Source organism: Camellia sinensis, chromosome 10 (genome assembly GCF_055761805.1).
Source record: "Camellia sinensis isolate YWXY chromosome 10, ASM5576180v1, whole genome shotgun sequence".
In the NCBI taxonomy this organism is placed as follows: Eukaryota; Viridiplantae; Streptophyta; class Magnoliopsida; order Ericales; family Theaceae; genus Camellia; species Camellia sinensis.
Window position 1 is genome coordinate 77,450,916 of NC_138970.1, and position 11,988 is coordinate 77,462,903.

An 11,988-nucleotide genomic window follows, 5' to 3' on the forward strand; every position below is an offset into this window, starting at 1 on the left:
TAGGGCCACGTCCCGACATTTCCAAGCAAAGGAGTGGTATAAGCATTGGAACACGTTCCAAATGCTCTTAACCAAAGAGGGAGAAACATAGGGACACGTCCCAGCGTTTCCAAGCAAATGAGTGGTATAAGCATTGGAACACGTTCCAAATACTCTTAACCAAAGAGGGAGAATCATAGGGACACGTCCCGGCATTTCCAAGCAAATGAGTGGTATGAGCATTGGAACACGTTCCAAATGCTCTTAACCAAAAATGGTCTAACCCGTCGCACGCACGAGGAGAAAGAACAACAATGCCTAAGGCATACGAGATTAAATGCAATAGATACACAGAATGAAAATGTGCTATAGATACACAAAGCGAACGTGTGATGGAAACACAAAGTGAGTAAGCATGTGTGATAGATACACGTTACAAGCAATGTAGAGCATGATGTCAAGGAAATGAAATAAACAAACAAAGAGGTGCTTTAGAAAGCACCTCATGGGGTGAGTGGCGATGAACCGCTCTACTCCGGCAGGGATCTCCCCTTGTGTTCTTGAAACACTTACCTTCAACTCATAGTACAAAGGTCCTGAAATTTCGACAAGGAGTAACCTCTGCTTGTAGAAGTCACGAATGCCACTTTTCTTTCTGATCATATTCACAACTTTCCCTATTCTCCAACGGGGTGACAGACTAGATTGGTTCAGTATCCAGAATTGAGGCGCATACATGCTACCTCAACCTATGGGGCTGCCATATAGATTTCAAGCCGGGGATACACCCCTGGGTATTTAAACCAAACTTTAGTTTCGGAAATTCCAAACCTTTGTTTTCTAGGCATCAGCCATTCGAACTCTAGTTTCCACCATCGCAGTTGGTCTCCTAGAAACTCATTGCGAACACAGCCAAGATGCCCCTGGCAGGGATTGATACTCAGGGAGAGCACTTGTGATCGCCATTATGGCTTTGAAGCAGGCTTGAACTTGAGCTTGAGGTAGAGACACACTCATTCTTCAGAGCATTGACAAGGCCTAAAGAGGTACATCCGTAGTAAAATCACGGAATTTTCTGCAGTTGAAACACACAAAATGCTCCAAATTTTCCCTCTTTTCTTTTTCTTTGCAGTCTGGAACCCATATAGCTTCAGATAGGTCTTGGTTTTACTGTTTTCACATGACTTGGGTTGAACCCTGCAGTTTTATGAAAGAACAAATCATGTTTTGTACAAATATGGAGAACGGCACAGCACTCTGAACACAAAACAAATCATTTTGAAATTGAGAAATGAATTCTTAACTGGGTATTGAGCCTACGACTGACCACCGTCAAAACGACTTAACAAAGGAAAACAAAGGTAAAATAACCTAAACACATTTATTGACACACGAAACGACTCAAAACAAGAATCGAGACAAACAAAACAACACGTATGACACTCAGACGTATTCCAATGGCAAGAGACCTCTCGGTTCATGAGGAGCCAATTTCTCCGGGTATTGCTTCCCACTCTTTTCTCATTTGTGATTCTCACATCACTCTGGCACTCAATCTCTTTTTCTCTGAAAAGTCCTTTCCTCACTTTTCTCTCAGCGCACATCTCTCTATTATTCAATCTCTTATTTTTTATCCCTCCCCTAGGTGGTTGATAGATAAACAAGAAGTTGCGGGCTCTTGCCCCTAGCATTCTACTAGATTATCTTTCTTTCGCTCACAACAATGAGCTTTCCCACAGAGGGGTTGCGATAGGATGTGAAGTAGATTCGCAGCTGACATTGGCTGACGATGCCCTTGGCCAATTTGGATGTGATCAGACTTGTCCAGATGAGAGAGTGGAATATCTTGATCCATTCCGGTTTGTGCTTCGCACTTGGCTTGATACCTCTCTGCTCGGAGGATGTGAGAGCTTTCTGCCCTTTGCTGTTAACTTCAGTTATGCCCTTTCCAGCGAATACGGTGCCTTTTCCGGCAAGTATGTTGACAATGGGCAAAAGACAGAAAGCCTGACTCAACTGTGCCCCTAGTTCATCATTTTGGCTATTTTTTGTTTTGGCTTTCTACTAATACAATTTTGACCAACATGAGAGTTAGATTAACATGCTTGTTCGATTTTTTGATTTAAAATCATGCAAGTCAGGCTATGAGCATTGAAAATTTTCCTTTTTTGGGTCCAAGAAATGGTCCAATTTTGGAAAAATGGAATAATTTTGAGAAAATTAGTCAACCTCATTAAAAATTCTCAAAACTGTTTTTGCAAATGGCCACTGCTCGGTCAACACAGAGTTTACTCTTGAGATGCCGAACCTCAGATCCAAAACAATGGAAAATTGCCCCTTGTCTAAATGGCACTGCATGGCAATGGAAAGTTGCCTCTTGTCTGAATGGCACCACAGCGCACTGTAATCAGTCCTCAAAGTGACGATCACAACCGAACTCTCAGATACAGAGAAGACAAATATGATCAAAACCCTTACATGAACACAGTCGATTTGGAAGTGTTTATGGCTGGACTTCAGAATGAAGTTGCCTACGTATCCCAAAGATCAGAATCAAGCCTGACGTAGTTCCGGGTTAAGGTACACTCGGGTATTTAACCTCTCCTTTTGTGCTCTAACTTTTGCCAAGGCCGCCCTTTCGGGTTTTTAACCTTGAGAGCTCTGTTTTTCTTTTCTTTTCATTTCTTTTCTTCTTTTCTTTTTTCGCTCTTTGCATTTTTTTCTTTTTTTTTCTTTTTCTTCTTTTTTTTGCTCTAACTTTTGCCTGGGTCGCCCTTCCGGGTTTTCGGCCCAGCTAGTCTCTGAAGGGTAAAAAGTGTAACATGTCCATGCTGAATGGTTTGAGATCTCGAAGCCATCTGAATCTAGAAGAATGGCTGTTGTTTGATGATGATGTAGGAGTCGATCCAGCCGGGTCTGAATTGCCCCCAGTGTTGTGGATAGGAACTCAATTGTCCTTCAGCAACACTTTCTTCTTTCCTCCCTTCTGAGATTTGGCATTTTTGCCAATCTTCGCTAGCTTGAGAAATGTCCCAATTTTTGACTCTTCAAGCACATCTGACATTTTTGCCCCTAGTTCAAAGGCTATTTTTCATCTAGTTTTACAAGCTTCTTTTGATAACATCTGACCTTCTTGCCCCTAGTTTGAGGGCTGCTTCGAATTTGGCCACACAGGCCTCACATTGTGGTTGACTGTTGAACATTCTGAATCCAAGTTCAAGGTTTGAGAACAAAAGGGGGTCGAGTCTCAAGGCTGAGAGCGATCCTATGCTGCACAATCTCAAGAGCGATTCCACACAGGTCTTCGCGGGACCACGCAAAACATTTTTTGAAATCTTTTAAGAAAGCAACTAGTCGCTCACGCCGAAGACAATGTAGAACCAATCTAGATTACGCCAGGATCCTTCTTAGTACTCACATTAACAAACATGATCTCGTTCATTAAGGGCCTAGCTCGCTTCTCTTTCTCTTAGTTGATCAAATTTTTACAAATCCGGAGGAATTCCTTCCTCTTTGTTTTCATGACAGTGTTCGAAAAAGTTTTGAAAAACTTAGGTCGATGCAATGAGTTCAAGGCACAGAAAAGTATGCGAAAAGCACTTCCGTTTCATTCAAATCTTCTGGCACAATTGGCTTCAAGGTAGAAACAAACTCAAAAGTGTGAAAATCACTGCTGTTTCATTCAAATCTTCTGGTGTAACTGGCCCCAAGGCAAAAACAGACTCAATGGAAAGCGAAAAGACAAACACAAAACATGCAAGTGATGTCTGAGGTAATACCCCCGAAATCACTCGACTCTAACAAAACAGGACTGACTCGACACAACGAGACAGACTCAATACAACAAGACGGACGCGTCTGACTCAGTACGAAAGGACTGACTCAATACAAAACAACAAGACTTACCCAATACCCAAGTCAGAATGTAAAGTAAACAGCATTCGCAAATGCTCAAAACAGTGCGTGCCATCCCTATATCTGGAGTAAACTGAGCGCCATCCGCAGGTGGCTCATCCCCCGATCACATCACATTATCCCCTAAGTTCACTGATCCAGTGCTGATAGACTTTGCAAGACTGGTGCAGCGATGACCTTGTTGTCAATCAGATCTTGTATCTCATGACGAAGAAGGACGCAACTGTCAGTGTCATTACCGGTTTGTTGATGGAAAGCACAGTACTTAGCCGGGTCATGCTTTGGGGGGAGAGAATCGGGTAGAGGTCGTTGTTCTAACCGTTTCAGATGTCCTTTCCTGAGTAAGACCCCTAGAGCTTTAGACAAAGGCATATAAAGTGGGGTGAAAACCCTCTTGCCTCGGGGTAGATAGTTCGAAGTTTGGGGGTTTGGATTGGATGTACCAATAAAGGAGGTGGCTATTTTCGAAGTGGTGGTGGCCATTCCAACTTCAGAAGATCTAGCAGCTGCGTCACCACTGGTGATCGCATTCGAACTGCGTATATAACCCTTCTTGGGTGACTCCCTTTCGTGGTCAATCAAACCTTGTTTCATTGCGTCTTCAATCTGTACCCTAATCTCGTGCAAGTCGACAAAGGTGGGAAAGGGTAAGACTATCATTTTTTATATCAGCCTGGGTTGGAGGTTGCGCACAACCATCCTGATCTGGTCTTTGTTGAAAGGCCTTGTAGTCACCATCGAGGCCTTTGCTCTCCATCTCGTCACAAACTCTAAAAAACCCTCCTTCAGCTCTTAGTGGGTGACGTCAAGATCACGAGTTGTGACCTCGATCTGTGTGTTGTAGCAGTATTGAGCAACAAAGGCCTCAGCCATCTCTTCCCAATTCTGTTTCACAGAGTTCGCCAATTTTGCATACCAGATTGCGGCTATCCCAGACATGGTTCGGCCAAATAGTGACAGCTTCTGGGCTGTGGTCAAACCCTTTGGCCTCAGGATATCAAAAAACAGGTGGAGGTGCACCATTGGGTCTACAGAGCCATCGAAGTAGTCGATATGTGGCATCTTGAACCGGTCCGGCAACGTCACCGCTGAGTTGGTGTATCCATCCTCCATGTCCGGAATAGAATTGATGCCTTGGGCTCTTTTGAACAACTTTTCTATCTTACTCACTTTCAGCGCTGTTAGATCCACCTCAAAGTTAGATGGTGTGTCCATTGGATTAGCCGGTGCTTTGGATAGCTGAGGTAGCATTAGGGGTGGAACTGGCCCCGTTGGGACGTCCGTATTTTCCCGAACGTGAGCTGCCTCCCCAGGTGTTGGAGCCATATGTGGGGTGGGGGTGGATGCGAAGCAAATGCTTTGGCTTGTTGTGGTGGATGCTGCTGCTGAAGCCTGGCAATCAACTCTACCAGTTGAGCTACCATTTCTGCCTGACGTGCAGTAACCTCTGCCGCTGCATGGCCTGCATGGTTTCTTGGAGCTGATGCATCATGTCCTCCATATTAACTGAAAACTACAGATTTGACTGAACAAGTGTGTGTCCCCTTTCTGAGATGGAAGCAGATATCTCAGCCCAACTGGGCACAGGTGAGGTGGGTAATGATCGCTGAATTGGAGACTGTTAAACTGGTGATTTGTGCTTGATCGGCCCTTTTTGCCTTACCTCTGGCGAAGGAAACACTGGTTGCTCTGAACTGAATCTCTGACCTGACAAAGTCTATCGGCACAAGTCCAATGTACCCGGGAGATATTGGAGCCTTCTGAAGCTATGTTTCCAAGACTACCTAGCAAAAGAGAAAACAGGCAGCATCTCAGCCCAATTTCACCAGAACAGATTTGAGCATAGCTGAATGATTGTACTCTTTACTGAATTCTACCCCAAATTCTACCTGTAAACTGATACCCTCAGGCCGATACTCAGACTTGCTACTGATACATACAACCTGTAGAGACACACTCTGACAGCACATACCAAGCAAGTAAGAGCCAAAACACCCCTATAGTGGGGTCGGGTTTCCTTGTCCTATTTTATCAGGAGCTAGGGTTTCACTACGCACGCAACGGTTTTCAAACAACCTACAATCGGGTAAGCAACCTGTCCTAGTTTAGAATGGTCACTATGGATTCCGATATGCACTAGGTCGAATGGTCAAAAAGGGTGCACCGGTAAAAATTGAGGTTTGTGTTCCCATCGTGGCAGAGCCCGCAACCGATCAGCCTTATGGCACGTTTTTCCAAGCAAGCCTCCAACAAACCGTTCAGGAATAGCAGACGGCAAACACGGTGTCCTAGGCGCACCAATGCAAATGCAATGAAAAGAAACACATAAGTGTAGATAAAACAAGATATCATGAGTTCGAGTCAAGTTCTCTAAATCCCCAGCGGAGTCGCCAGAAACTGTAGACCACCCCGAACTCTGCTCCCCGCGCAAGGGCGCGAATTGTAGTTCTACCTACTACAGTTTGGACTCATGTCACGGTTCTGAATCTAATCTCACAAAGTGCAATGTAAGACTGATAAATCACCAAAGAATCCAAATTCGGCAAATCGTTTTGGAAAATTGATTTTAATCAAAAAGCGCTAAACATGGACTGCTTTGCCAGATTTCAGAGTCGCCACCTAAATATTTTATTTTGGAAAATTTAGGAAACCCTGACTCGTACCTAAGGCCACGTGTCCATCATCACCAAAGTTGCCTTGGCTCGAGCACTTGGGTACGAGAGGGGAAGGTCCTGAAATGAGCACCCCCGCTTGCCCGATCAAAGGATCGACCAGTACTAACATGATATGTTGTTTTTTTGAAAACACATGTGTTCTTATTCCGGTTTATTAGCTAACCTTACTATGTGATGCGCACATCATACAAGTATAGACTCAATCACGCGGATTGGAACAAAACAACTCATGTTTGTTTTTGAAAGTGGTTTGAAATGCTACTCGCAAGTAGGCTAAGTCGCGGATTTGTCACCCTCAAGTGGGCTTAGAAAAACATGATTTTGCCACTTCAAGTGGGCTTAAAAACTCACAATCATCGAATCATTCCAATCCAGGCAATCAAGCCTTCACCTATAGACATTCATACAGTTAAACACATAAGCAATTAGCCTCATGGCAAGCATGCTATCATGGCAGTCACTTACACACATGCAAGAATGCTAAAGCATAAACACTCACCGAGTACTCCGAGCCAAAACAAAAGCTAGTTATTAATCATGCATGATCCTAGCTATGTTAAATGCCTAATGCAACACATGCAAAAATGCGACTAAAATAGGCTCGACTATTCTAAGATGTCTTGTGAATGCAACTGGATAACATGTATTCAAATTGGTATCAAAATACAATGTAGTTTGAATGATGCGCCGAGCCCGGTGCATGCAAGACAGATGAATGGATGCACGCATGGAAACATAAGTATGCTAATTGAAATATGCTCTAAAACTAACTATCAAAAGCTGGTAAATAAAAGGGAGAATGAAATGGGGGTTGGAAGACATGCATCACACACACGCACGCTTATTACAACAGTTGTGCCCTCTCGACGGAGGGTCCCAATAACAAGCTAACTAGCTAATCTAAGCTAATTAAACTAATTATTACAAAACGAAACTAATTAACTACTCCTAGTTAACTAATTATTACAAAATGAAGCTAATTAACTAACAAGTTAACTAACTAGTTATTACAAACACAAATGAATAGCTAAGTACATTAACTACTTAAGTACAAAACCAAAGCATTAGCTAGCTTAAGCAAAGCAACTAAGTAAAGGAAATAGAAAGGGCCTCGAAGCGAGAACCGCATGCACGCTTGGTCGCCTCGTTCGGAAATCCATCGCGATGCCCCAACTTGCGTCTATTTTTAATTGTTCTCAGAACACTGTACAAAGCTCCAGATAGCTTTTGCTCCACCATGGGAACCTCTAGGATCATTGCTAACCACTTATTGGTATTGCCAACCACCTGCCAACCACTTACCTTTGCTACAAACTAGAAAAAGTGGTCGGCCAGACACTTTTACCAGTCTGCTGACCAGAAAATTCTGCACTTCTCCAGTTTGCTGCAACAGAGAACAAGAAGGGGCACGATAGTGTATTTGCAAGATATGTGTGCACAACCACTCTCTCTATCATTTCATGATCTCAAGGGAGTGTAGTTCGTGACTCTCGGGCCACCAACCAAGCATCGCAATGCACGATGGCCGAGAAGACAAGATTGCACGAATCAATGTAAATGAATGCACAAATAACACATAAAGCCTTAACCTCTATCATGCATGATCAAGAGGGTCGGCGATCGAGAATTGAGGCACGTTTCATCACTTCAAGTATGAAACGTCCCTCGTTTCTCGTGTCTGGATTGACGTCCAATCAGAACACAATATAATGCATGCACATGGAAATACAATGCAATGCAACATGGGCATGGCAAGTATAATGTAAACAACATGAGCATGCAATCACATAATGCAATGCAACAAGCATGCAACAACATAATGCAATGCAACAAGCATAAAACATGCTATTCTACCAATGCTAGGATGGCATGCACAAAATTCCAAACACAATGCAAGGCATGCACACACTATGCAATGCATGCACATGCAAACAACATGGAATGTGACAACATGCGAACAACATGAAAACAGACATGCTCAATGGACTTAAACCGAATATGGACAGACCTCAATCATGCCCAAAACAGTGGCCAAAATGCATCAAAACTAAGGCACAAAAAGGCCAAGAACACATACTCATGTGAGGGCCCATCAACTAAGCATAACAACACAACTCTCAAACATGATCAAGGAGTGATAAACATGGAAGTGTGACAACACTAAATGCACTGAAATCATGTATGAAATGGTGCCAAACCACTCAAACAACACAACTATGGCATGCAAGAGACCTAAAACATGAAAGCTAGTGAAGAGACTACACAAGAGGCATGCAATGCATGGCACAAATGGATGAACCAGCCACAAACAGAGCTCAATTAGGTCAAAACAAAGACCAAAACATGCTAAGAGGGGAGCTCAAAGGGCTAGGCATGCATGCATACAAGCTAGGCCACAAACAAGGCAATGATGCATAACCCCTAGAGGCACTCAAAGGGTGAAAGAAATGGGAGCATGGAAATGCTATATGCTCTGAAATAACATGTTAAATGATTCCAAATCATGCACATGTCACAAATGAAGCATGCTAGGAGACTTAAAGCTTAAAATTAGCATAGCAACTTGCACTATAGCTATGTAATACATGAACCAAAAAGCCAAGGCAACCCAAAATAGTCCTAGGGCATGTCAAAATGATGCTAAAACATGTATGAACTAGAGCCAAAACAAGCTAGCATGAAGGCATGAAGCATGGAGTATGCAAGGCCAATATGGAGGATTACGCTACACCTACCAAAACCAAGCATGAGGTGACTCCACCAACAAAAATCAGAGTTGCATTATGGCAAAATAAGACCAAAAGCACATTGATATGGCAACCCAAAAGCCTAGGCAAGATGGCATGCACAGAGGCTCATACTTAAGGCATAAAACACCAACCCTCCAAAGCATTGAAAGAGTGAAAGATGTGAATGCATGGAGATGAAACATGCTCTGAAATCAAATAACAAATCATGCCAAATCATGCAAATAGCCCAAGCAATGCATGCTAGTGGCTTGGAAACTTAAAACTAGTGAGCTAGAATGCACTATGGCTATACAAAGCATGGCATACATGACCAAAACAACATAAATCAGAGCTTAAGAATGCTAAAACATGGAAAAAAAATCTTCTTGGAGTTGAGCCAAAACATGCTAGAATGATGGTCCAAGCACATGATGCATGTTAGGCTAGATTGCAAGATTACACTACAAGTGTAGAATGCATGCAAGTAGTGACTCAAACAAGCTAAAACAGAGGTATACCACGTCAAAATATCACCAAAAACAAGTTGAGAAAAAGCCAACATGTGCTAGAAAACGATGCTCAAACATGAGGCTAATATGGAAAGCATACAAGATACAAGGAGAGGGGATGACCCCCTCCTATTTGGGACCTCAAAACACACTTTCCATCACTGAAATTCCTCTGAGTTTCAGTGGTGAGAAGGCCAAAATGAGGTGGTCCCAATAGCTTAAAAGGATAGCACAAAAACAAGGCCAAACAAGGCACAAGAGGGGGTAGACCACTCCCAACACCAACAAGGCCTTAAACAAACATGTTAAGCACCAAAAATAAAAACTTTTTGTAGTTAAAAGTTAGGCCTAAATAAGTATGGAAATAGGGCCAAAAGCTTAAACAAAAACCAAGGTTTAAGGGGTTAGAAGCTTACCCTTGTATAACCACTTCAAAGCTGTAACTCCAGCAACTTTTCTGAGCTCAAACCAATCCAAAAACTCCAAAACTAGCTCTAAGGTGCCTCAACTCCAAGATTATGGTGTTTCACTATGTGTTTGTTTGCAAAAGTGTGAAGAATAAGCACTTTCAAGCACAAATATGAAGAGGAAGAGCAATATGGAGATAGATGTTATATGTATAGCTCAAGTCACTTTTTTCTGAACTTGGAGAAGGGAGGGAGGGCCTCCCTTATATAGAAAAATCAAGCCTCAAGTTTGTTGAGGAAGCTAAGGGCTCCAAACCATCCCTCCATACACGTGCATGGAGGATGGTTTCTGTGCTCTCCAACTGTCACAGCTGGCGAGAAAAAATCTTCCAAAAGATTCAGGGAAGCTGCCGACCACTTGAAGTGGTCGGCCAGCTACTTCCATTGGTCGGTCGACCATAAAAATTGTTCTATAAGAATACCAACTGGTCAGCCAGGGAGAGAGGTGTTCTGCACACTAAAAACAAGGTGGTGGCATGGCTGCCGACCACTTTTGGTGGTCCAAAGACCACCAAGACCAGTTGGCTGACCAGAAAACTGGCTGGCGGGGAAGAAAAGTGGTTTTCAAGGAGAGAAACTGGTCTACAACCCTTATTCCACCCTCCAAGTAAGGAAAACAAGGTTTGTGCCAAAAACAAACCAAAAGGATGAAAGACGAGAGTCTGCGAGTCAAGGCACGCAGCCAGAAACCTCGAAAAGTAGTCTATGGGCACCAAAAGTGATCTACGAGGGAAAAGTGGTCTACGAGACCTCTGTGTCCCTCAAGACCAAGGCAACAAGGCCTGGTCCGAAAACCAGGCCAAAAGGAGAACGTTAAGCGATCCCGAGACAAGGCGCGTGGCCAAAGGCTCCGAAAATCAGAAACTAGCTGACAAAAGGGAAAAATGGTCTAGGACCACAAAAAGGTGGTCTACAAAACCTCTCTCCCCCTCTAGGCAAGGGAAAACAAGGTTTGGTGCAATGCCAAACCAAAAGGGAAGCAAGAAAAGGCGCTCGGCCGAAGGCTCCGGAAACCGAAAACTAGCCGACAAGAGGGAAAAGTGGTCTAAGGACCTCTCTCCCCCCTCCAGGCAAGGGCAGTTAGGCATGGTCCACAAACCAAGCCAAAACACAAAGAGTTCAAAGGCCCGGAGGCAAGGCACACAGCCAAAAACTCCGAAAATTCGAAACGAGCACAAACATTTATTATCACCGAGCGCTCAACCGATGACGTCTGAGTTTTAAGGTCGGTCAAAAATGGGGTGTCTACACCTAGCAGAAGATGATATGTCACCCTTGGAGAGACCTATGGGTAGGAAGGTAGAAAAGGAGCGGTTGAAAAAAGTAAAGAACCATGATAATAGTTCTCCAATTGTGGATTTACTGAATGACATGAAAGAAGAAAGAAAAAAAGGAACTGAGAAGAAACTTGAACTTCTTCAAAAATCTTATCATATTCATGCTTCAAGGGCTCGAACTGAACAATTAAAAGAGGAAAAGAGAATGATGTTGATTGATATGAGTGAGATGTCCTCAATGCAACAAGAATATTATCGTCTACGCTAACTGGAAATCATTGAGAGTAGGAAAAAAAATTAATGATGTGGAGTAATTGGATGATTTATGTTTGGATGATTGTAATATTTGACATGTTTGACATACTTTTGTATTTGGATGTTTTTGGAATGCTTTTGGAATGTTTATGTTTTGATGTTTTTGGAATGTTCATGTTTGG